The 24,694-nt window shown below is 48.3% G+C and overlaps 1 protein-coding gene and 1 non-coding gene across 2 annotated transcripts in view; both read left to right on the forward strand.

Annotated features, from left to right (window-relative positions):
• The window catches only part of LOC119962140 (contactin-associated protein-like 5), a 1,413,266-nt gene that overhangs the window by 476,134 nt on the left and 912,438 nt on the right, over positions 1–24,694 (forward strand). The gene's annotated exons all lie outside the window — the stretch shown is intronic.
• Positions 19,537–19,690, forward strand: LOC119962523. The gene has a single exon (XR_005459900.1). It is a non-coding gene; the product is annotated as a 5.8S ribosomal RNA (ribosomal RNA).

Raw genomic sequence — 24,694 nt, forward strand, 5'->3', positions numbered from 1 at the left:
TGAATAATTAACTGGAAGAAGGACTAACTTCGATGGGTTGAGGGCAGACTTGGCCCAAGTAAATTGGAATCAAATATTACTCGGCAAGACTGCAACAGAATAATGCGATTTCTTTTAAAATAAGAGATAGATCAGGTACAGTCTATATACATCCCCACAGTAGAGAAAGGTAGGACAAACAAATCCAGAGCCCCCTGGATGATGAAAGAAATGAAGAGTAAGATGAAGCAAAAAGGGATGGACATGACAAGTGTCAGGTTGACAATGCAGATGAGAAGTAGGCCCAACATGGAACAGGTGAAGTGAGAAAGGAAAAAGAGAAGTAGAGAGTGTGAGGAGAGACTGGCAACTAAGAAAGAAAAACATATCAACCCATTTGAACAATTAAAGGACGGTAAAAGAAGGAGTGGGAATAGCTAGGCACAAAAAAAGGGAATTTACACATGGAGGCAGAGGGCCTGGTTGTGCTTTCTGAGCACTTTGCATTTGTCTCCACAAAGAAGAATATGCTCCCTAATGATAGCGAAAGATGAGGGGCGCAATCTAACGGTTGCATCACACCTGACTTGGAACGCGTCATGGATGGTAAATCTCGCGAGAGGCTGTTCGCGATATTTAACTGGCTTGCTGCACATCGTGAGATCTAACGGGATCTCACAAGACGTCGTGATCTGGATACCACCCCCGAATGATCGGTGCCTAAATTTGCACATTAAAGTGTGCAGTCAGGCACATTTGAATATGCAGTCGCCGGAGTTACCCAAGATGCAGGATCTAACACCCGCTCCTCGGAGACCCCAAGCGAGCATCGTCAGCAATGGTCCCCACAAACATGGACCAGACATACCGATAATTGGGGAGGGGGTCTCCCGGCCCAGGGTGGTCAGGCTCTTGGGAGGCTGATACCCTGACACCACCCGACACCACCCGGGCACTCTGGCAGTGACACTTGGGCACCCCAGCAGTGCCATCTGAGTGTCAACCTGGCACTTCTGGGCTGTCCCAGGTGGCATTACCTGCACTTGGGATCGGGGCTGCCCTGCCCTTATGGGGTGGTGTTCAGGGGGCTCACTGAACCCCTTATAGGTGATTTGGGGTGTTGGGTGTTTCCAGAGGTCAGAGGGGGGGTCTAGAGATCGGGATGCCATTTAAAAATGATGCCCTGGTCTCTTCCTGCACTGGCGAGTGAAGCTTGTTAGTGCAGAAATGGGACTGATTGTGGCTTCGGCAGGGCGTTCCCCAAAATAAAGCAGGGTCCTGTTTGAAACCAGAGTCATTCTTGGCACTGCCAGCATTGGAAACATCTGGTTAAATGCGTTCGACACAGAACTCTGTTTAATTCCCGTGAAATCGAGGCACTGGATGGCTATAAAGAGGACGTATTGAATAGGATGGCTGTATTTAACATTTAGAAGTCACTGGGACTGGATAAGATGTATCCTTAGATACTGAGGGAAGTAAGGGTGGTGATTGCACAGGCACTGGCCATAACTTTCCAATCTTTCCTGAATGCAGGGTTGGTGCCAGGGAAGTGGAAGATTGCAAATATTACATCCTTATCCAAAAATCGAATGTGAGCAAAAAAAGAGTGACGAGCAACAGGTTTAGAGCATAGAGCATAGAACAGTACAGCACAGAACAGGCCCTTCGGCCCTCGATGTTGTGCCGAGCAATGATCACCCTACTCAAACCCACGTATCCACCCTATACCCGTAACCCAACAACCCCTCCCTTAACCTTACTTTTTAGGACACTACGGGCAATTTAGCATGACCAATCCACCTAACCCGCACATCTTTGGACTGCGGGAGGAAACCGGAGCACCCGGAGGAAACCCACGCACACACGGGGAGGACGTGCAGACTCCGCACAGACAGTGACCCAGCCAGGAACCGAACCTGGGACCCTGGAGCTGTGAAGCATTTATGCTAACCACCATGCTACCGTGCTGCCCTATGTTTAGCAGCGAGGTTTAACCTCGCTTTTGAAGTTATAATCAGGAACAAAATTAAGTTACTTGGACAAATTTGGATTAAATAAGAAAAACCTGCAAGAATTTGTTGAGGTCAAAATATGTCAGGAGAAGCAATGGCATCGAGGTATTGTCACAAGTAATTCAGAAACCCAGGATAATGCTCTTGGGAGATGGGTTCAAATCTCATCTCGACAAGTGTTGACATTTGAACCCAATAAAAACCTGGAATTAAGAAGTATGACGATAATCATGAAACCATTGAGGGGCTGGTTTAGCTCACTGAGCTAAATCGCTGGCTTTTAAAGCAGACCAAGCAGACCAGCAGCACGGTCCCGTACCAGCCTCCCCGGACAGGCGCCGGAATGTGGCGACTAGGGGCTTTTCACAGTAACTTCATTGAAGCCTACTCGTGATAATAAGCGATTTTCATTTCATTTAATTTTCAGTTGGTTTATTAATGGGAAAGAAATTGGCCATCCTTAGCTGGTCTGGCCTACATGTGACTCCAGATCCACAGAAACGTCATGTCTGAAAGCCCACTCAGTTCGAGCGCAAATAGGGATGGGAAACAAATGCCAGTGTTGCCCACATCCCATGAATGAATTTAAAAAAGAACTAATTTGATTGAGTGTTTTCATGAGGTAACGGAAAGGCTTGTCGAGAATAATGTACTTGACCGACATGGTGTACATCAGGCATTGTCAAACTCGGGGTTGCTCCATTTTTGTCAGCAGCAAACAAGGTAAGAGAAAATGGTGGGTCGCGCAGTTCGGCCGGCGTGGGTCGTGAAGGTCGGCCGGCGTGGGTCGCGAAGGTCGGCCCGGTTGGGTCCTGAAGGTTAGTTGGCCCGGAAAAAAAGTTTGAAGAACACTGGTGTACATGGATTCAAAAAGTGCTAGCTAAAATGCCACATAACAGACTTTTCAGCAGGGCCAACGCTCATGGAATAAAGGGTGCAGTGGCTGCATGGATTAAAAATTGGCTAATTTACTGGAAACTACAATTAGTGGTAAATAGTTGTTTTTTGGACTGGAGGAAGAGCTATAGTTGGGTTCCTCAGGGATCTCGATCTGATAAAGACCAAGACTTCAACGTGCAACGCGCAATTTGCAGCTGACACAAAACTTGCATTTTGATATGTGAGGAAGTTACTGATAGATTTCAAGAGGATGCAGACATGAATTTACAGAAGTGGTATGTTTGTCGGAGGTTGTAACAGTAAAGGGATTACAGAGATGGAGAGAGAGGATATCGTCATGGTTGGATTTAAAGTCTACTACAATAATTTTTAAATTGTGGAATTCGTGGATTGGATGCCAATATAGTTCAGCAAAGATGTTGTAATAATAGTGTGTGATAGAATAGAACTAACAGAGTTTTTGATAAGCTGAGGAGTATGAAGGGTGAATCATAATAATAATCTAATAATCTTTATTATTGTCACAAGTAGGCTTACATTAACCCTGCAATGAAGTTACTGAGAAAAGCCCCAAGTTGCCACACTCCGACACCTGTCGGGAACACACAGAGAGAATTCAGAATGTCCAATTCACCGAACAAGCACGTCTTTCGGGACTTGCGGGAGGAAACCGGAGGACCCGGGGAAAACCCACACAGACACGTGTAGAACGTGCAGATTCCGCACAGGCAGTGACCCAAGTCAGAAATTGAACCCGGAACCCTGGCACTGTGAAGCCACTGTGCTACCGTGCTGCCCAACAATGGAGCCTCAGCTACCTCTCTCTGCTGGTATTTGAGCTTGAATAACCAAATGGTATCAGCCATTGAATTGCTTATCATTTATTAATAGAGACGCAAGCCAGAATTTTCTGGTCCGTCCCCCGCGGGATCTTATAACCCCGCCAATGGCAAACAACTGGTGGTCAGTGGGGGGGGGGGGGAGAGGGGGGGGGGGGGGGGGGCTGTGGGATGTGAAAACAACAGGAAACACCCAGCAGATCCCACCACCGGCAATGGGCTGTCGCCTCCGCCACCATGAAACATGCCATGGGCGGATCTGGATAATCAGCCATAGATGAAAAAGAAAGGAAGTTAGATTAATCCATTGTGATTTGGATTTTGTTTATTGTCTCGTGTACCGAGGTCCAGTGAAAAGTATTTTTCTGCGGGCAGCTCAACAGATCATTAAGTACATGAAAAGAAAAGAAAATACATAAAAGGGCAACACACGGTACACAGTGTAACTATATAACATCGACATCAGGTGAGGCATACAGAGTGTAGTGTTAATGAGGTCAGTCCATTAGAGGGTGGTTTAGGAGTCTGGTAACAGTGGGGAAGAAGCTGTTTTTGAGTCTGTTTGTGCGTGTTCTCAGATTTCTGTATCTCCTGCCCGATGGAAGAAGTTGGAAGAGTGAGTAAGCTGGGTGGGAGGGGTCTTTGATTATGCTGCCTGCTTTCCCCAGGTAGCGGGAGGTGTAGATAGAGTCAATGGATGGGAGGCGGGTTTGTGTGATGGACTGGGTTGTGTTCACCACTCTCTGAAGTTACTTGGGGTCCTGGGCCGAGCTGTTGCCATACCAGGTTGTGATGCAGCCCAATAGGATGCTTTCTATGGCTAAGAGCAAGCTGGTACAGTTAAACACACTCATTTAAGTTGGTCGCTTCAATATGGACCAGCCCACTGTCTCTAAACAGTTACATAGGAGGGCTTCTGTTTCCTCGGGCCAGCACTGCACAACCTTCTTAGCTGGATTCTCCCGCTTTAGTTTCGGCTTGTATGGCGGGAGAAGGAGCACCGTCTTAAGGTCTGATTTTCCAAAGTGCGGTCTGGGGATGGAACGGGAGGCACCCTTGATTTTTGGGTAGCAGTGGTCAAGAGTGTTGTCGCCCCTGGTGGGACAGGAGATGTGCTGAATCTCTTGTTAGATCACTGCTGGAATATTGTGCCCAGTTCTAGGTGTCAGGCTTCAGGGTGAATGTCACTGACTTGGAGACTGTGGAGAGGAGATTTACGAGAATGACACGGGGAACTGGGGAAACTGGGATTGATGTTGGAGCAGAGATAGTTACAAGGAGTGTAGTGGATGGAGTAAAGTTTATGATGCAGACTCAATTAATCCATTAGTCCTCTCTGCTGTGAGAGGTTTTGATTTAGTAACTAGGGAGAAAATATGTTACCTGACAATAAGACCAGTCGCAAAAAGACACGCATTTATAGTAATTGGTAAAAGAGGCAAAGGGGAAACGAAGAGAATGTATTTTTATGGGGAAACAGCAGAGAGATGTGTGACCAATTGATGGGGAGGAAATTTGTGACTCCTCCCGCCAGTGGCATTGTCCGGTCCCACCAAAGGCAATGGATATCTGACCAGCTCGCCGTGTTTTACTACCCCGCCCCTGCCTTAACAACGCGGTAAAATTCCACCCTGTGATTCACAGTCTTGAAGCTTTACCCACGTGTGCTGTCCTGGTCGTATGTAGCATTCACCACCCAAGCTTGTGAATAGTGTGGCGGGTGAGTTGGCTGGCTTTCCCTGAAACAGAAAGCGCTGCTGTATTCCATAATAAATTCATGTGTTTATTTATAAACTGTTTTCAATGTTTATCCGTCGTGTACTTTAAAGCAGCAGAGCACAGAATGACAGACAATGTCATCACGCACTGCTTTGAATGAGTGCATGAACTGTTAGTACTTCAACGGATGTGCTAGAATAATTGGCTAAACTGCATTGAGTATATTTTGAGCCAATTGCATTCGCATGAAGTCCAGTAATCATAAATCATTGCAATGGGTTTTGTCTTATTCCGTTATTGCTATTATCGTAATGCCTCAGAGCCTTGAGCTTCCTCGTTGTTCGTAAATAAGTTTTATATTCTGACAATGTATAACATCTTTTGTTGAGTTACCACTTCAAACAATAGTGTTTTCAACTCCCTGAGGGTGCTGCAAAGGATCTCAGTCCATTTTCTTTAATCCTATCCTAATCGGGTCAGCCTATATTGATACTGGTTGTGGTATTAGGTAAATTGCTGGGATTCCTTTAGCAGTAATGCCCATAGGATCCGCATTGATGTAAACGGCCGAACCAAATGCAATTTTACGGTATCATTGACTTACCCACCAGGCATTAGTAATAGCCTGGCTTTTGGCATAGATCCTTCTTGTTCTTTAGTGCAAGATGAATGTTCATTTCTCTTATGTAAACTCTAAAGCATTTTGAATAAAGAAATGTTGTCATGCCAGCTGAAGGTGCAACGGAAATTAAACCACTGCCCCAGTGTTTCCATGGAGAATAACTTGATAGGCAGCTCATTTTTATTCCCATGATTCTGAATAACTTGAAAGTGACAATGGCAAAGTCCCAAATTATTTTACCATGTTGAACGTGGGAGATGGGTGAAATTTAGAAGCAGATTTGGTGCAAATATGAGAGCACGAAGCAGTCATCAATGTGTGGGAAAAAGAGTTAAGAGAGGGCCTGGGTAGGACTGATCGAAGGGATTCTATCCCCCTTTCTCCAAGGGTGGAAGCGTCAATTACAAGGGGGCGCAGGGCAGCATGGTGGCGTGGTGGGTTAGCCCTGATGCCTCACGGCGCCGAGATCCCAGGTTCGATCCCGGCTCTGGATCACTGTCCGTGTGGAGTTTGCACATTCTTCCCGTGTTTGCATGGGGTTCTCCCCCACAACCCAAAGATGTGCAGGCTAGGTGGATTGGACTCGCTAAATTAGAACATAGAACATAGAACAGTACAGCACAGAACAGGCCCTTCGGCCCTCGATGTTGTGCCGAGCAATGATCACCCTACTTAAACCCACGTAACCCGTATACCCGTAACCCAACAATCCCCTCATTAACCTTACACTACGGGTGTAAGACTCACACTGACGTGCAGACTCCACACAGACAGTGACCCAGCCGGGAATCGAACCTGGGACCCTGGAGCTGTGAAGCATTAATGCTAACCACCATGCTACCGTGAGGCCCCATTGCCTCAAATTGCCCCTTAATTGGGAAAAAAATGAATTGGGTACTCTAAATTTATAAAATCTTTTTAAAAAATGAAAAATTACAAGGGGGCGCAGGTTCAAGATGAGAGGGGGGAAATTTAAGAAATGTGTAGGGTATTCATGCAGAGAGCAGTGGGTGCCTGGAATGCGCTGCCAGAGGATGTGGTGGAAGCTGGCACATTAGCAACATTTTAGAGGCATCTGGTATGGGTACATGAACAGGGAGGAAATAGAGGGATATGGACTGAGTAAGGGCAGAAGGTTTTTGTTTTTGGTTAGGGCATCATGATCGGCAGAGGCTTGGAGGGCCGAAGGGCCTGTTCCTTGGCTGTACTTTTCTTTCTTCTTTGTTTTTTGAAGGTTTAACACACGCCAAAAATATGAGCATAGCTAGGGCCAATGCGGAGACCCAACGCTAAACCTTTTTGTTTGGAGGAACTGAGACAAGTTAAAGGAGAAATTGTTCAATAAGGGAACAAGTTCAGCCAGGTGGAGGAAGGTGATGGTGGATTAGGATTGCCTTGGCCTCCATCCAAGGAGGAAGCAGGTAGTACTTCCACCACCCCAGTGGCGGACGGATTTTCAAATTTCAGACTTTTAACGGCAGCACAGTAGCATTGTGGATAGCACAATCGCTTCACAGCTCCAGGGTCCCAGGTTCGATTCCGGCTTGGGCCACTGTCTGTGCGGAGTCTGCACATCTTCCCCGTGTGTGCGTGGGTTTCCTCCGGGTACTCCGGTTTCCTCCCACAGTCCAAAGATGTGAAGGTTAGGTGGATTGGCCATGCTAAATTGCCCTTAGTGTCCAAAATTGCCCTTAGTGTTGGGTGGGGTTACTGGGTTATGGTGACAGGGTGGAGGTATTGACCTTGGGTGGGGTGCTCTTTCCAAGAGCCGGTGCAGACTCGATGGGCCGAATGGCCTCCTTCTGCACTGTAAATTCGATGTAAAAAGCATCAAACTTCTCTAACCTTGAATCAACGCCCCTCCCCGGCATATGTCTTTTGTTTCTTTGATCCTCTTGGCTTTCTGAGTCCCTCACCCTTTATCATAGGTTTGTTGTCGAGCCCTTCATTGCCTTGGCCCATTACATTTTGAAAATTCTGCATATTTCAGCTGGGAGAAATTGTGGGGAACTTATAATAAGATGCAGCTATTAAGTTAAATTTAATTCATGGATGGAATTCTCAGGCAGTCATGTTCTGAGAGTGAAAATTAGATCCCACTGGCATTGATTTATTTGTGTAATATCTTTCAGATCTTCAGGACATCTCACAGCTTCATGTCCAATTAAGTATTTTTGAAGGATAGTTTCTGTTTGAATATGACAGCCAGTTTTTACATCGTGAGGTCCCATAAATAAATGAACAGGTGATCTTTTTTGCTGGTGTTGATTAAGAGAGGAATGTTACCCAAGACTCTATAGTGTGTTGAAATTTTCATTGTGCATTTTCCAACTTAAGGTACCAGCAGAGGGATAAAAGAGAGTACATGGCCTGAAATGCGTGCTTGCCAGGTATGCACGATCAGTGGGCCCAGAAGAAGCTATGTTGTTCACTTCCATCCAGGAACAGCAGAATTACAAAGTTTCACAGTGCCTAGCCAGTTATACTGGCCGGGCTTTGGTGCCATGCTGGGGTGGGCGCAGGAATGCCGTGTTGGGCACCGGGTCAAATGGTGACCAGAAGAGTGGTATAAAATGAGCTCAGGCTGCTCCCTGAGGGCTGCCAGGAGTTGGGGAGGAACTGTTGAAGAAAAATGGAAAATATGTCACAAGTCATGCCTTTGAACCTGGTGGACATGACAGGTGGGATGCCAATGCTGGTGGACATTCTGCCCCATGATTCTCAGATGACTGTGTGCACGTTCTAGTGAAGGGAGTGAATGCCCAGCATGAAATACTCATCATAGAATTTACAGGGCAGAAGGAAGCCATTCGGCCCATCGAGTCTGCACCGGCTCTTGGAAAGAGCACCCTACCCAAGGTCAACACCTCCAACCTATCCCCATAACCCAGTAACCCCACCCAACACTAAGGGCAATTTTGAACACTCAGGGCAATTTATCATGGCCAATCAACCTAACCTGCACATCTTTGGACTGTGGGAGGAAACTGGAGTACCTGGAGGAAACCCACGCACACATGGGGAGGATGTGCAGACTCCGCACAGACAGTGACCCAAGCTCGAATCGAACCTGGGACCCTGGAGCTGTGAAGTAATTGTGCTATCCACAATGCTACCGTGCTGCTGTGCCGGCATGGTGGAATGTGCCGCACATGGATCCATTGCTGGAAATAGTTCAAATATCTTGTTTTTTTAAATTCATTTTTACGGGATGTGGCTTCACTAGCTCGGCCAGAATTTGTTGCCCATCCCTAATCCTAGTTAGGGGAAGCATTGGCATAGTGGTATTGTGGCTGGACTAGTAATCCAGAAACCCAGGATAATGATCTGGGGAGCCGGTTTCGGATCCCACAACAGTAGGTGATAAAATTTAAACTCAATAAAATATCTGGAATTAAAAGTCTATTGATGACCATGAAACTATTGTCAATTGTCGTAAAAACCCACCTGGTTCACTAATACCCTTCAGGGAAGGAAATCTGCTACCCTTACCTGGTCTGGCCTACATGTGACTCCAGACCCACAGCAACGTGGTTGACTCTTAACTGCCCCCTCTCGAGCAGTTTGGGATGGGCATTAAATGTTGGCACAGCCTGCGATGCCCACATCCCATGAACAAATAATTATTTTTTTTTAATTAGCCTTGAGAAGGTGGTGGTGAACTGCCTTCCAGAACCGCTGAAGTCCATGTGGTCTAGGTAAACCCACCATGATATTCGGGAGGGAGTTCCAAGTCTGGATTGTGAGTGACTTGGAGGGGAACCTCCAGGTGGTGGTATTCCCATGTATCTGCTGCCCTTGTCCTTCTAGATGAGAGTGGTCGCAGGTTTGGAACGTGCTCGCGAAGGAGCCTTGATGAGTGCCGCAATGCATCTTGCAGATGGTACCCACTGTTGCAACAGTGTGGTCATTTCCTGGTACTTGTGTGGTGCGAACGTTACTAGCCACTGTCATCGCAAGCCTGGATATTGTCCAGGCCTTGCACATGGGCTGCTTCAGTGTCTGAGGAGTCGCAAATGGTGCTGAACATTGTACAGTCATCAGAAAACATCTCCACACCTGACCTTATGTTGGAAGGAAGGTCATTGATGAAGCAGCTGAAGGTGGTTGGGCCTAGGACACTACACTGAACTCTTGCAGAATTGCCCTGGGACTGGAATGAATGACCTCCAACAACTAGGCATGCTAGGCATGACTCCAACCAGTGGAGTGTTTGCCCCCTGATTCCCATTGACTTCAGTTTTGCTAGTGCTCCTTGATGCCACATGTGGTCAAATGCTGCCTTGTTGTCAAGGGCAGTCACTCGCACCTCACAATTGAGTTCAGCTGTTTTGTCCATGTTTCAACCAAGCCTGTAATGAGGTCAGGAGCTGAGCTTTGCAAGGGTGAGTACCAACTTGGCATGGGGATCAGTATAGATAGAACATAGAACATAGAACAGTACAGCACAGAACAGGCCCTTCGGCCCTCGATGTTGTGCCGAGCCATGATCACCCTACTCAAACCCACGTATCCACCCTATACCTGTAACCCAACAACCCCCCCCCCCCCCCCCCCCCCATTAACCTTACATTTTTTAGGACACTACGGGCAATTTAACATGGCCAATCCACCTAACCCGCACATCTTTGGACTATGGGAGGAAACCGGAGCACCCGGAGGAAACCCACACACACAGGGGGAGGACGTGCAGACTCCACACAGACAGTGACCCAAGCCGGGAATCGAACCTGGGACCCTGGAGCTGTGAAGCATTTATGCTAACCACCATGCTACCCTGCTGCCCCTTGGAGATGTCTTGGAGGCAGCCATTAAATCATGCAGGTCAAGGGTGTGAGATGCATAATACCAAATGTCACACGTCCATGTGTCTGCGAAGGATGGGAGATGTTGCCACTTACCAATAGAAGGGTGAGGAGTACCAATCTGACAGCACTTCAAGCTGGCTCTCGGTGGGGTGTTAGGGATGAGTCACAAGGCTAAAATGTTTCTTCAGGTAGAAGATGGACTCATGAATGGATTGTTTACATTCAGAGTGTGCATGAATGGGTGGTGGGGTGTCCAATGTCCTGATCATGTCCAGGTTTGAGAGGAAAGCCCTGGGAATGGAATGCGAGTGAGGAGGAAGATGCAGAGGTCTTCGAATGGGAGTGGTCTTGGAGGACAGTAAGAGTCCAATGGGAAGGTGAGGGATTGAAGCGGGATTGAAGAAGTGTACAAGAAGGGCAGGGTTGTGGCATCTCTAATGAGAAGTTTAAATCCTGAGCACCCATCATGTTAGATGTCCAGTAGGATGCGTTGTTAGGTTTGGCAGAGATCCCTGGGGATCTGCGCGGCTATGGCATCTGTCATGGAGGAGTCCAAATGGAGCATGAGAACTGCGTTAAACCCGAGCACCGACAATAGAGCCTCTTCCTTTGACAGAGTGGAGAATCTTCTGAAGAGGCATCTCCTGGAACAGAGTCAATTGTTCCTGGGGTCACGCCCGGACCTTCAAGGCTACATACCTGCTGTGACCTCAGGAGGTTGTTGCTAATATGAAAGCCTGCCTTCAAGGTGCCTATCCATGAATAGTGAGCAGGGACATCCAGACATGCCTTACACTGGTGGACGAGCTGCCTGTTGTCTTTGTGTGCTTCTCTCATGGTGCCCCAGGTCAGTGACCATGGCATCATCTGAATGCCACACCAGACTTATTTGCTCATCAATAGAAACTCACTTTCACAAATCATTTAATAATAATAATCTATATTAGTATCACAAGTAGGCTTACATTAAAAGTGCAATGAAGTTACTGCGAAAAGCTCCTCGTCGCCACACTCCAGCACCTGTTCGGGTACACTAAGGGAGAATTCAGAATGTCCAAATTACCTAACAAGCACATGTTTCAGGACTAGTGGGAGGAAACCGGAGCACCCGGAGGAAGCCCACGCAGACACGGGGAGAATGTGCAGATTCCGCACAGACAGTGACCCAAGCCGGGAATCGAACCTGGGGCTCTGGCGCTGTGAGACTACAATGCTAACCACTGTGCTACCGTGCCGCTCCAAGACTGTTGTGTTGCTGCCATTGTGTAAACTGAGAAGAGAATCTACAAGCTCCCTTACATTGTGTTTATCTACGCCCCTTAGTGCCGAACAGGGAACTTTGATCAATACATTCAGGAGCACGGGATTGGATTTTAGGATGGAGGCTTTTTGGACAAAAGCCAGAAAACTCCACAGCCAGTGTCCATCCCACTTGTGTCTGCAACAAACAGATGTGCTCAGCTTAGCGCAGGTAGGGCACACCTTGGATGTAGCCTGCGTATTTTGTGCATGTGCAGAGAGGGTGGGGGAATATAGGTCCTCTGAAAGGGCTATCAAGTGACAAAGTTCATTTCCTCTTGCTCCAACTTCTACGACAGTGGGTGCCGATGACCTGGAATTAGTAACGTATGTGCTGCTATTTAGTTAGTTTAGATGCTAACTCCTGAACTCACTGCAGGCGCTAATTCCCAATGCTTCTGCAAGCACCAACTCTCCACAGCTCATTAGATCTGATTTATCTAGTTACATCAGTCAGTGGACGTACCCAACATTATCCAAATTGCATGGATGGATATGAACATTTTTCACTCTATTGAAATATTTTCTGTTACACTGTTGGCAAGAGGTGATTATCGGGCCAAATCATGCTTTAATAACATGGTGCGGTAATTGGGTATACTGTTTTTGACATGCAAATCAGACATAGTGCAGAGGTTTGAGAAATATGCTCAGGGTAGCATGGTGGTTAGCATCAATGCTTCACAGCTCCAGGGTCCCAGGTTCGATTCCCGGCTGGGTCACTGTCTGTGTGGAGTCTGCACGTCCTCCCCGTGTGTGCGTGGGTTTCCTCCGGGTGCTCCGGTTTCCTCCCACAGTCCAAAGATGTGCGGGTTAGGTGGATTGGCCATGCTAAATTGCCCGTAGTGTAAGGTTACTGGGGGGATTGTTGGGTTACGGGTATACGGGTTACGTGGGTTTGAGTAGGGTGATCATTGCTTGGCACAACATCGAGGGCCGAAGGGCCTGTTCTGTGCTGTACTGTTCTATTCTAATTACAGTCTCCTGAACTTTCTGCTTTATATATACTTCTTTGGGAAGAATGTGAGGAGAGGGCACAAAGGAGATTTGCCAGAATGGTTCGTAGAACATACAGTGCAGAAGGAGGCCATTCGGCCCATCAAGTCTGCACCAACTCACTTAAACCCTCACCTCCACCCTATCCCCGTGACCTAATAACCCCTCCTAACCTTTTTGGACATTAAGGGCAATTTGGCATGGCCAATCCACCTAACCTGCACGTCTTTGGACTGTGGGAGGAAACCAGAGCACCCAGAGGAAACCCATGCAGACAAGGGGAGACCCAGTGGGGAATCGAACTTGGGACCCTGGCACTGTGAATCCACAGTGCTATCCACTTGTGCTATTGTGCTGCCCAGGTTCGCAGGAGAGATTTTAGCTGGAAGGTTAGGTTGGCGAAAATGTTTTTTCCGGGGTGCTTCGAGACAGGGGTCACACTTATTGGGGGCTTTCAAACAGAAGTCTCTCTCCAGGGGGACTGACAGACAGGGGGAGTCTCTATCCTGGTTGGGGTCTCTTTAATTAGGGGGTCTCTGCTGGAGATATCTCTAACTAGGGGGTGACTGGTCAGGGTCTCTTTAATTAGAAGGTCTCTCTGGTGAAGTGGGTGGGGGTGATCGGGTAACCTCCCCCCCTCCCCCCCCCCCATCTCCTGTATGGTGGAGGGGGGGATGACAAAGAAAATCCCCTTGGAGTGAATTACGTTGGGGGGGGGGGGGGGGGGGGAGAGGTGCCCAGCCACCAGAACTCACTATCGGACCGCCGACTCAAAATGAGAATCCCTCACAATCCTCGCCACGCATGGGTAAGGATTGGGAATCACTTCCTCAATCACTTCAGGTGCGATTCAGCTCTGACGGGAGAACATTGTCCACCAAAAGGAGAGTGCTGGCCTTGGAATGCAAATAGTGACAGCTTTCATCGATTGTCATTAAAACCCAACTGATTCACTTTAGGAATGGAAACCTGCCATCCTTGTCTGCCTGGTCTGGCCTACCTGTGACTCCAGACTCACAGCAATGCGTTTGACCCATACCTGCCCTCTGAAATGGTCTCGCAAGCTACTCTGTTAATGCACAATTTGCGATGGGCAAAAATGCTGACCCTGCCAGCGATGTGCACATCCCTCAAAGGAACTAAAGAAATCACCCACTACAACATACTCTTTTTCTCCTTTGCTCTATCGCTTTGTTGAACTTATATGGTATTGGCTTCAGGAGGTGGAGCCATTCAGTAACATCCCAGACACTCCATTATTCTTGCCCTGCCATTGTCTGCTCGTCCATCGAGCATATTACAGAAAAAGGTTGAAGAGAAAGCCCAACAAATGCTGTGAACTGTGACCAGCTCCAACAAGATTTGGCTCATTGAGTTTATATATCCAATGTTTATACGTTTGCCATCATGCTCATTATTTCATAAGTCATTTCCCAATTATACAATCACAGAATTGTCACAGCAGACAGAGGCCACTTGGTCAGCTGCTCCAGAGTATCTCAACTAGTTCCACGCGCGACCCCCTTGTGCAATTTTTGCTCTTCAGATAATTATTCAATTGCCTTTTGAAAACCGCAACTGAATCTGTCTCCACCAGATTCTAATCACTCGCTGCGTGAAAATGTTCTCTCCTCATGTCGCCTTTGTTTATTTTGCCTTGAATCAATGTGCCCCAGTTCCCACCCCTTCGGCCAATGGGAACAGTTCCTCCCTGCCTACTCTACTTAGACACCTCATGATTTTGAACACCTCAATCAAATCTTTTGATCTTCTGCACCCTGTAATGCCTTCTTTGCCTTCTTGTGTGGTGCCTAGCATTGGATATGATGCTCCAGTTAAGGCTGAACTAGTGTTTCAGAGAGGTTCACTGTAACTTGCTTGCAATACTCTATGCCTCTATTTATAAAACCCATTAAAGCTATATTTTCTGCTTTCTCAACCTGCACTGCTGCCTTCAACCATTTGTGAACATAGACCATGCGATCACTCTGCTCCTGCAGTGGTATCGAATTGTATCCTCGAAATCGCATGTCCTCATTCTTTGCAGTTCACCTGCACCACATCACCTACATTATCCTCATCGATCTTCTCTGCTACCTCATCAAAAAACTCAATCTGGTTGTTCAAACATACCTTGCCCTTAACAAATCTGTGCCAATTCCGCCGCTGAATTCCTCACACCAGGGGTGGGATTCTCTGACCCGCTGCCGGGGAGCAGCGTGAATAACGCTCCAACGCCTGCTGCCGAATTGTCTGGCGCCGGTTTTTGGGCAGGGGCGGGGATCACGCAGCGCCAGTCGGAGGCCGTTGGCAGCCCCCCCCCCCCCCCCCCCCCCCCCCCCCCGGCCGGCAATTCTCCGGGCCCCGATTGGCTGAGCAGCCATCCGTTTTTGGCAAGTCCCACCGGCGACAAATGGACATGGCCCATCATGCCTGGACCTGGCTTGTCGGCCAGCTAGGTGAGTCCTCGGAGGGGGGGGGGGGGGGGGGGGGGGGGGGGGCACTGGTATTGGCCTCAGGAGGAGGAGCCATTCAGTAAGATCCCAGACACTCAGGGTGGCCTGGCCCGTGATCGGGGCCCACCGATCTGCAGGCAGGCCTGTGCCCTGGGGGCACTCTTCCCTTCCGTGCCAGCCTCTGTGAGGCTCCGCCATGGCCGGCACAGAGAACTCCCCTGCCCATGCGCAGGAACACACCGGCGGTTCTGCGCATGCACCAACTCGCGCCGGCCCTTCGGTGCTGGTTGGCGTGGCGCCAATCCCTCTGGCGCCAGCCTAGCCCCTGGAAGTGCGGAGGATTCCGCATCTTCCGGTCGGCCCGACGCTGGAATGGTTCGCGCCACTCTTGGCGCCAGCGTCGGACCATCTGGCCAATTGCGGGAGAATCCCGCCCCAGAGATTTTTCTGAGTTACAGAAAATGGGCAGAAAAGTGGCAGGCAGAATTTAATCCTGAAAAGTGTGAGGTGTTACATTTTGGAAGGAGCAATTTGACAAGTAAATATTCAATGAATGGCACAACACTAGGAAGTCCTGAGGAACAAAGAAACGTGGAGCATTTGTAAATAGATCTCTGAAGTCAGAAGGGCAGGTTAATTCTTCCCATGTACTGAATGATCTGTTGAGCTGCTTGCAGAAAAATACTTTTCACTGTACCTCGGTACACGTGACAATAAACAAATCCAATCCAATCCAATCCAATATGGTAAACTTGCCTTTGTGAGGCCACAGCTGTAGTACTGTGTGCAGGTCTGGTTGCCACATTATAGGAAGGATGTGATTGCACATCCAGACATAGGAACAGCTTCTTCCCCACAGCTACAAGACTCCTCAACGACTCCCCATCAGACTGATCTGTTCCCTGTAAGAACACTATTCACGACGCCCTATGCTTGCTCATGTATTTGCTTTGTTTGGCCCCTTGTTCCACACTGTAACCAATCACTGTTTGTCGATGTACCATTTGTCAATGTACTCTGTTGATTATTCTTTTGTCTACTATGTACGTACTTTGTACGTTCCCTTGGCCGCAGAAAAATACTTTTCACTATACTTTGGTACGTGTGACAATAAATCAAATCAAATCAATCACTGGAGCGGGTGCAGTGGCGTTTCACCAAGGTGTTGCCTGGGATGGAACATTTAAGTTATGAAGAGAGGTTGGATCGGCTTGAGTTGTTTTCATTGGAGCAGAGAAGACTGACAGTGACCTGCTCAGCTTTCTAGGGTCATCGCTCTCGCAACAAACAGTAAACTAGAAGTTCTGAAAGACACTGGGGCACTCGAGGTTGAGCCTCATGCATGTGTTATTACCCATTGGGTCTTAACCTCAAGTTGAGCAACAGTGTTTTGTACCTGTTCAAAAGGTCAAGCATTTTGTCCACATCAGCAAAGTTGGGTCTGTTTTAATGTCCAGTTTTTCTTTACAGCAAAAAGTTGTCAACTCGGAACAATCAGATGCCTTCTCACTCATGAAATGAAAATGGAAAATGATTGAAATGCCTAATAACTGCCTGGAGACTGAAGGGAGGACAAACTGGTCAATGTCTCAGTTGAAATCTTTTTGTCAGGCCCGAATTGATTATCCCTCCATTTTATTTTCAGATGTTGATGATCCTACTCTTTATTTTCAGCACCTACTGTTCCATTCCTTTCATCCTTTCTTTGAGACCCCCATTAGTGAGGGCAACTTTGTCTAGTTTATGTCCTGAGGGCAAGAATCATTTATATTTACTTGATTCAATTATTTTGTTCTTGTGCAAAATTGCTAATCAAGTAAGGAAATAATAAAAGCGGGGCTATGTACAATATTGCCGTGAGCTCGCCTAGTGGGCCAGTGGACAGTTGCACAAAATGGTCATCAGAGTCGCATCTCCACTCTCCGGTTTGCGATGATTTATCAGTTCTGGTTGAGATTTTGAAACAGTGTTGGCGGCTACAACTGAGCTTTAGAAATCCTGGTTCAGAGAAAGGAAAACAATCAGCTGGTTGTATCGTCTATTAACTACAAAATTAGTCCTCAATTTGTGTCTGCGCACGTGTGTGTACACTTGCCTGTGTGTGTGTGAAGTGTGTGTGTGTGAGAGAGAGGTGTGTGCATGTATGCCAGAGAAGTGCGGGTGTGTGCATCCTCATGTGTGTGATAGAGAGGCGTGTGTATGTGAAAGTGAGGTGTGTGTGAGAGGGAGATGTGTGTCTGTGCGTGTGTGAGAGAGAGGTGTGTGTTAGAGTGAGGTATGTTTGTGCTCGTGTGTGAGAGAGGTGTGTGTGTACTCATGTATGTGTGTGTAAGAGACAGGTGAGTGCCTGTGTGTGAGAGAGAGTTGTGTGTGTGAAAGAGAGGTGTGTGTGCGAGAGACAAGTGTGATTGTGAAAGAGAGATGTGTGAATGTGAAAGAGAGAAAGAGAGAGGTGTGTGAGAAAGGTGCATGTGTGTGTGAGAGAGAGAGAGAGGTGTGTGCATGAGAGAGAGGTGTATGTATGTGAGAGAGAGAGATGAGTGTGTGTATGAGAGAGGTGTGTGTGAGAGAGGGGCATGCATGCACGGGAGTGTGTGAGAGAGGTGTGTGTGTGTCAGAGAGAGGTGTGTGTGTGAGAGGTGTGCATGCACGCCCATGTATGTGAGAGAGGTGTATGTATGTGTGTATGGGGTGTGCATGCTTGCGTGTGTGTGTGTGTTAGAAGTGTATGTGTGTAAACGTGTGCATATGAGAGAGCGTGTGCACCTCGCTCCGTCTGCACTGCCCACTCCTCCGCGTGGCCAAAAGCTGATCGTGCTGCCTGATGCCTGGGTGACTTCTGTCTCGACAATGTTGACCCTCCGCAATATAAAGTCGCCGCCCGCTCTCTCAGGATCCGCTCGATCCCCCGCGCCGCAGGGGCGGACGTGCCTCTCTCACTCTCTCAGCTCACTGTTGCTGCCGCGTGTGTGTGTTGCGCGCGTGTGTTGCGCCTGGGCCCTCGGAAGGCAACCCGAGCGAACCGTCCTTGCTCTTGTTGGTCGGCGACGGCGAGCGTGTCTCGCGCCTCTTGCCTTGTCCACCGTCTTGCAGCATTACATCCGCAGTCGAAACGAAGGGAGCTTCTGCGGGCTTGGGTGCTGCCTGGCGGCTCGTCGACGGGGACGCCGGCGAACGGCCGCAGTGCGACTCCGCAGGGAATGGACCGGTGAGGCAGGGCCGGCTTTCTTTCCCGCCGCGGTGAAGCTGCGGTCGCAAACTAGTCACTCTCCCTTCAGCGGTTGCAGGGTACCTAAACGTCCCCCCTCCGGCTCCCGCGGGCTGGTCGCCTAGGGGGCGGCGGTTTAAAGACTCGCGTGTCCGTCTGTCGGCCGTCGAGCTTTTTGCGATTCCCCGCCGAGTCGTTGGCCACGTCCGAGAGAATGTGCCTGTCCAGGGCCACCTCTCCTTCCGCCTTGCGAGGTGTGCTCGCGGCCTTCCCTTCACCCCAAACCTCTTGGGGAGTTCGGAGGTCGTCGTCACACACGCTTGGCTTGGGGGTGGTGACCTCTGAGGCTTGCACCTGACTCAGTTCCGTGCCTCTTCGGCTCGCGCGTGGTCTCGCTCTCGCTCGGCTCGACGACAGCCGGTGGCTGCAGAGCACCTCCGTCTGTTGGCTGCGGGACGTGAAGGCACGGTGGGGCTCCGGCCATCAATTCCGCCTCCACGCTGCAACGCCACGCGAGCGCCCTGACCACAGTGAAACCCCGTTTTATTTATCATTTGTGATGATCGACTGGTTAACCGGCGAGTCTCTCGCCGGTGATGGGCCGCGCCAGGCTGGGGCTCCCGCCGCGTTCGGCGGGCGCGTTTCGCGCGGTCCAGGTTCGACCCTCTCTGGAGGCGAAGGACTAAAGCACAGACAACTCTTAGCGGTGGATCACTCGGCTCGTGCGTCGATGAAGAACGCAGCTAGCTGCGAGAATTAATGTGAATTGCAGGACACATTGATCATCGACACTTTGAACGCACTTTGCGGCCCCGGGTTCCTCCCGGGGCTACGCCTGTCTGAGGGTCGCTTGACAATCAATCGCACTCGCCTTGCCGGGCGAGAGCGCGGCTGGGGTGTCGCAGAGGCGCTGCTGCTCGCTGTCGTCCTCTCTGTCCCCCTAAGTGCAGACCCAGAGTTCTCCGCACTGGAGAGTTTGACCCTTTCGATCGGTGGGTGGCGTCGGCCTCCGGGCACGTCGGCACCGTCGTTGGCCTCAGTCGCCCCGATTCCCCCGGCACGGCTGTCATGGGTTGTCGTCGCCAAGGGCTTTGACTGCCTCGATGTCGGGAACGGGCGCGCTGCTCCACGCAGGGGGCGGGCCAGGGTTGACTCCCTGACGATGCGCGCGCGCGCGCGTGTGCGGTGGGTGCGTCGCACGCAGCGAGAGTTTGGCTGACGTGCTCCGGCACGGACGAGAGAGGAAATAAACAAGAGAGAGAAAAGAGAACCCAGAGGGAACGAGAGCGACTGTTTGCTGGTCGAACTGGGAGAAGCGGGCCGTGTTGCCTCGTCGGTGCTCGCTTTTGCTGGTGATCCACTGTGGCCTGTGGGTGGTTGGCTTGGCCTCCGGTGCACGGCGTCATGCGCGGAGGACGGAGAAAGCTTGATGCGGACTGTGTGTGAGAGAGGAAGGTGTGGGAGAGAGGTGTGTGTGTGAAAGCGAGGTGTGTGTGTGTAGGTGTATGTGTGAGACAGGTGCATGTGAGTGTGTGTACTTGTGTGTGACAGGTGTGTGACCGCGTGAGAGATGTGTGTGTAAAAGTGAGGTGTGTGTGTGAGAGGGAGGTGTGTGTGTCTCTGCATATTTGTGAGAGAGAGGTATGTTTGTGCTCGTGTGTGAAAGAGGTATGTGTGTGTGAGAGGTGCGTGAGTACTCATGTATGTGTGTGAGAGAGAGGTGTGTGTGTGGAAGAGAGAGGTGGGTGCGTGTGTGACAGAAAGAGAGTGTGTGTATTAGAGCGAGAAAGAGAGGTGTGTATGTGTGTGAGAGAGGTGTGTGTGTGTTTGTGTGTGTGAGAGGTATGTGTGAAAGGTGTGTGTCTGTGAGGGAGGGTTGTGTCTGCATGTGTGTGTGAGAAGTGAGTGTGTCTGCGCATGTGAGCAGTGTATGTGCGTGTGTGTGTGTGTGTTTGCATTTGTGTTTCAGAGATGTGTGTGTGTGTGTGAGAGGTGTGAGCGTGTGTGTGAGGGAGGTGTGTGTCGTGTGTCTGTGTGAAAGAGGTTTGTGTGTGCACGTGTGTGTGATTTATCTGCACAGTCTGCTGTCCAAATTGCCACTCAAATCAGGGCTACTATGATCTGTGAAACATATGTCTTTTGTGTTACCTCTAATAGGCGAGAGAAACAAATAATGACCTGCATTTATATAGCACCTTTCATGACTATAAAATATCCAACATCACGTTTCAACCAATGAAGTGTTATTGAAATGTCATCACTGTTGCAGTATAGGAAGCCAATTTGCACACAGAAATACCCCAACATGATTCCAGCAACATGATGTTGGGCAAATGGATCAAGCTTGTGCTTTTTCTCTCTATCAAATACTAAAAATTATTGTAAAATTAGTGCAACAGATTATGGAGTTATTTTTGGCTTTGGGGAGTAGTATATTGGATCATCCCACACCATTATACATTTGTCTTATTTTTCAGGGAAATACTTCTTAACTAAACAAAATAAAGCAAAAAAAAAGTTTGAACAATCCAACTGTCAGTCGCATAGTGATAACGCTGTGTATTGGAACTATTATTTCAAGCAATTTTGTGTTAAATTAATTAAGCAGTTAATATTATTACCATGCAGTTACTATAGTACCACACATTACCAAATCACTAATGTCTCCTCAAGACTTTAGCCCAGTAACAATCCAACGAGATATTAGGAATTATTTGTGGCTATATTTTGTCCAAATAGTACAGGGCGCAATATAACGGCCGCATTGCACCCAACCCGGGACGCAATGTGGTCGGTAAATCTTGCGAAAGGCCTCTTGCGAGATTTACACAGCTCACAACGCCTCGCGAGATCTAATAGGGTCTGGATCCCGGTCACAATGGGTGGTGCTTAAATTTGCATATTTTAGTGTGCAGTCTGGCACACTTAAATATCCCTCCGTCAGAGCTAACCAGCATCAGGGAACTAACAGCCTTGCCAAGGAGGACGAGCCGGGTGCCGTTCAGCTCTGGTCCCCACAAACAGGGACCAGGCGGCATGGCACTTGGGGAGGTTCTCCCAAACCATCGGAGACCCTCATGCGGTCAACCTTTGGGCACGGTAGCGTCACGGCACTGCTGATTCAATCTTGACACCTGGGCAGTGTCAGGGGTGCCCATGTGGCACTTACAGGCTGGCAGGGCACTGCCAAGGTGCCAGGCTGGCAGTGCTAAGATGGCATTTTGCCCACGCCAGGATCGTGCTCAGGGATGCCCTTCCCTAATGAGGTGGGGTGCGGGGAGCTCCAGGACCCCCCCCCCCCCCAACAGATAAGTTGGGCCATTGTGGGAAGGTCTGGTGGTCGAGTTGGGGAATCGAAAGATTGGTGCGGCATTTTTAACTGACGCCAAAATCTCTTCATGCACTGATGAGGGAAGCTCCTCAGTGAAGGAAATGATAGTAAGTGCGAATAGTGGGGTCATTTCCGGTTCTACAAGCACTGGGAAACACCGCACTACACCCACCCACAACGGGAATCTTTTCCGTTAAAACAAGCTCATCGTATTTGGCTGAACCAGCATCAGGAGGAGGAGGTAAAACGGAGGATAACAGGAGGAATTAACTAATGAGCTTCATGGTGGTTCAGCCAAATACGATGGGTGTGATTCAATGAACAAAGATTCCCGTTGTGTGTGGGTGTAGTGGGGTATTTCCCAGTGCTTTGGGCTTTGACAAAGGGTCATCTGGACTCAAAACGTAAGCTCTTTTTTTCTCCCTGCAAATGCTGCCAGACCTGCTGAGATTTTCCAGCATTTCATTTTTGATTTCAGATTCCAGCATCCGCAGTAATTTGCTTTTAATCAAAGTGGAGAAAGGGAGATGACAAGGTTCCACCTTACACCCAATCAGATGTCACCTCCCACCACCCCAACCAAGAATCCCACCACAGCAGAAGGCAGAAGATTCCACCCCTCGTGCAAATTTTCTCCACCGACCATCACTTCTCCCCGCCCTCCCCCAAACCCCTACCCCCCCACCCTCCCGTTACCTCATCTCCTCCGGCCAAACCTCCTGAGGCTAATTAGTGCACAGACCTGGGACCGTCGATGGTCATTTACCTCATTTCTGCAGCAGGTGGAATTTATTTTCTATGAATTGTGGAACAGACACTTATTCACCAAACTGTCGAGACGAGCACATACACATTTAATCTCTCGGTCCTAATTGTATACATAAACAAACTTGAAAATAAATCCTCTGACTTTGTTAATTGATAATTGCCTTGCAGTTTTTGCCATGCATAATTTGTGTGGTGTGCAGTAAGTTAGAAAGTCAAATAGATATAAATAGATGCTGCCTGATTGAACTGGAAACAGCTTGAGATATTTCCTGGATCGGTCGCTGCTTTGTATTCCCACCATTTTCTACCTTTATTTGGCTGGACTGAGTTTGAGAATGTATCAGTATTATTCAACGTGATGTTCACGTTTTACTTTGATAAATAGCATATTGAAGTCATGAGAAATCAGTAAATTTCAAAAGCTTACTAAACAGTATAATCCAGTAATTGGTGCAGTCTGTCTATACATTATTAATGCCTAATGTTTAGTTGGCTTGTTCTATCGGGAGATTGTCCGTATCTGATTTCCTTGTGCATAATATATACGCTTATTTTTAAAAGTGCAATACTATTCCAGTTGCTTCCTTTTCTCTTGCATTGCTTTATTATCGAAAGCTAATATTCTTGGAATTGTAACTCCAGACTAAATATTTACACAGCAAAGTACAATTACTTCATCTGTCATCTCCATCTCATTTCATGGATATCACAGCAGAAGAGACGAAAAGAGTTAAGCTATGTTGTCTTCTTAAAAGAAAATAATTGAAAGGAATTGTGAAGGATCAAAGCTCAGCATAGAGGTCACTGCAGATGTGCATTGGTGAAACAACATTTGGAATACTGTGTACAGTTCTGGTCTCCAGTGATGGTGGCAATTCAGGGAACTTTCACTCGACTAATTTTCAGGATAAAGGGTTTATCTTTTGAAGAAAGGATGAACAGGTTGGGCCCCATTGGAGTTTAGAAGAATGAGAAGTAAGCTTATTGAAATGTACAAGATACGGAGGTGATTGTGAAAAAAATACTATTTATAAATGCTGGACCAGCATTTGTTGCCCATCCCTGAGGCAGTTTAGCTCCAACCACGTTACTTTGGATTCTGAGTCACATGTAGGCCAGACCAGGTAAGGATTGCAGATTTCCTTCCCTAATGGGCATCAGGGAATGAGATGGGTTTTTACGACAATCAACAATGTGAGAGAGGCAAAAGTCATCATCCTTCGACTTTTAATTCCAAAATTGCATTGATTTCAAATTCCACATCTGCCGTGGTGGGATACAAATGCAGGTGCCCAGAGAATTACCCGAGGCTGCTGGATTACCAGCTCAGCGGCAATGCCACTGCCCCACTGCCTCCTCGTTTGATAACGTAGATACCAGGAGGGTACTTCCACTTCTGGGAGGAAGTAAAATCCAGGGACACAGTTCAAGTGAGGGATGCCATTGAAGATGGAGAGAATGTTTCTCTCAGAGGTTCATTAGTGTATTGAATTCTCTTCCCCAGAGAGCAGTGGAAGCTGCGTCACTGGATTTATTCAAGGCAATGTTAGGCAGACTTTTTAATAGACAAGAGGGTCAGGGTTATGGGGGCAGATAGCAAACGGGAGTTGAGATCATAACCATGTCAGCCATGATTTCATTGAATCAGGAGTTTCAGAGGTCTTAACTTCCAACTTGTGCTCCCAAGCCCTATGTTCCTACGGCACCAATAAGTTTTAAGAGTGGAGCGAAGTAGACAAGATGACACAATAAAC

Source organism: Scyliorhinus canicula, chromosome 2 (assembly GCF_902713615.1).
Source record: "Scyliorhinus canicula chromosome 2, sScyCan1.1, whole genome shotgun sequence".
NCBI lineage: Eukaryota > Metazoa > Chordata > Chondrichthyes > Carcharhiniformes > Scyliorhinidae > Scyliorhinus > Scyliorhinus canicula.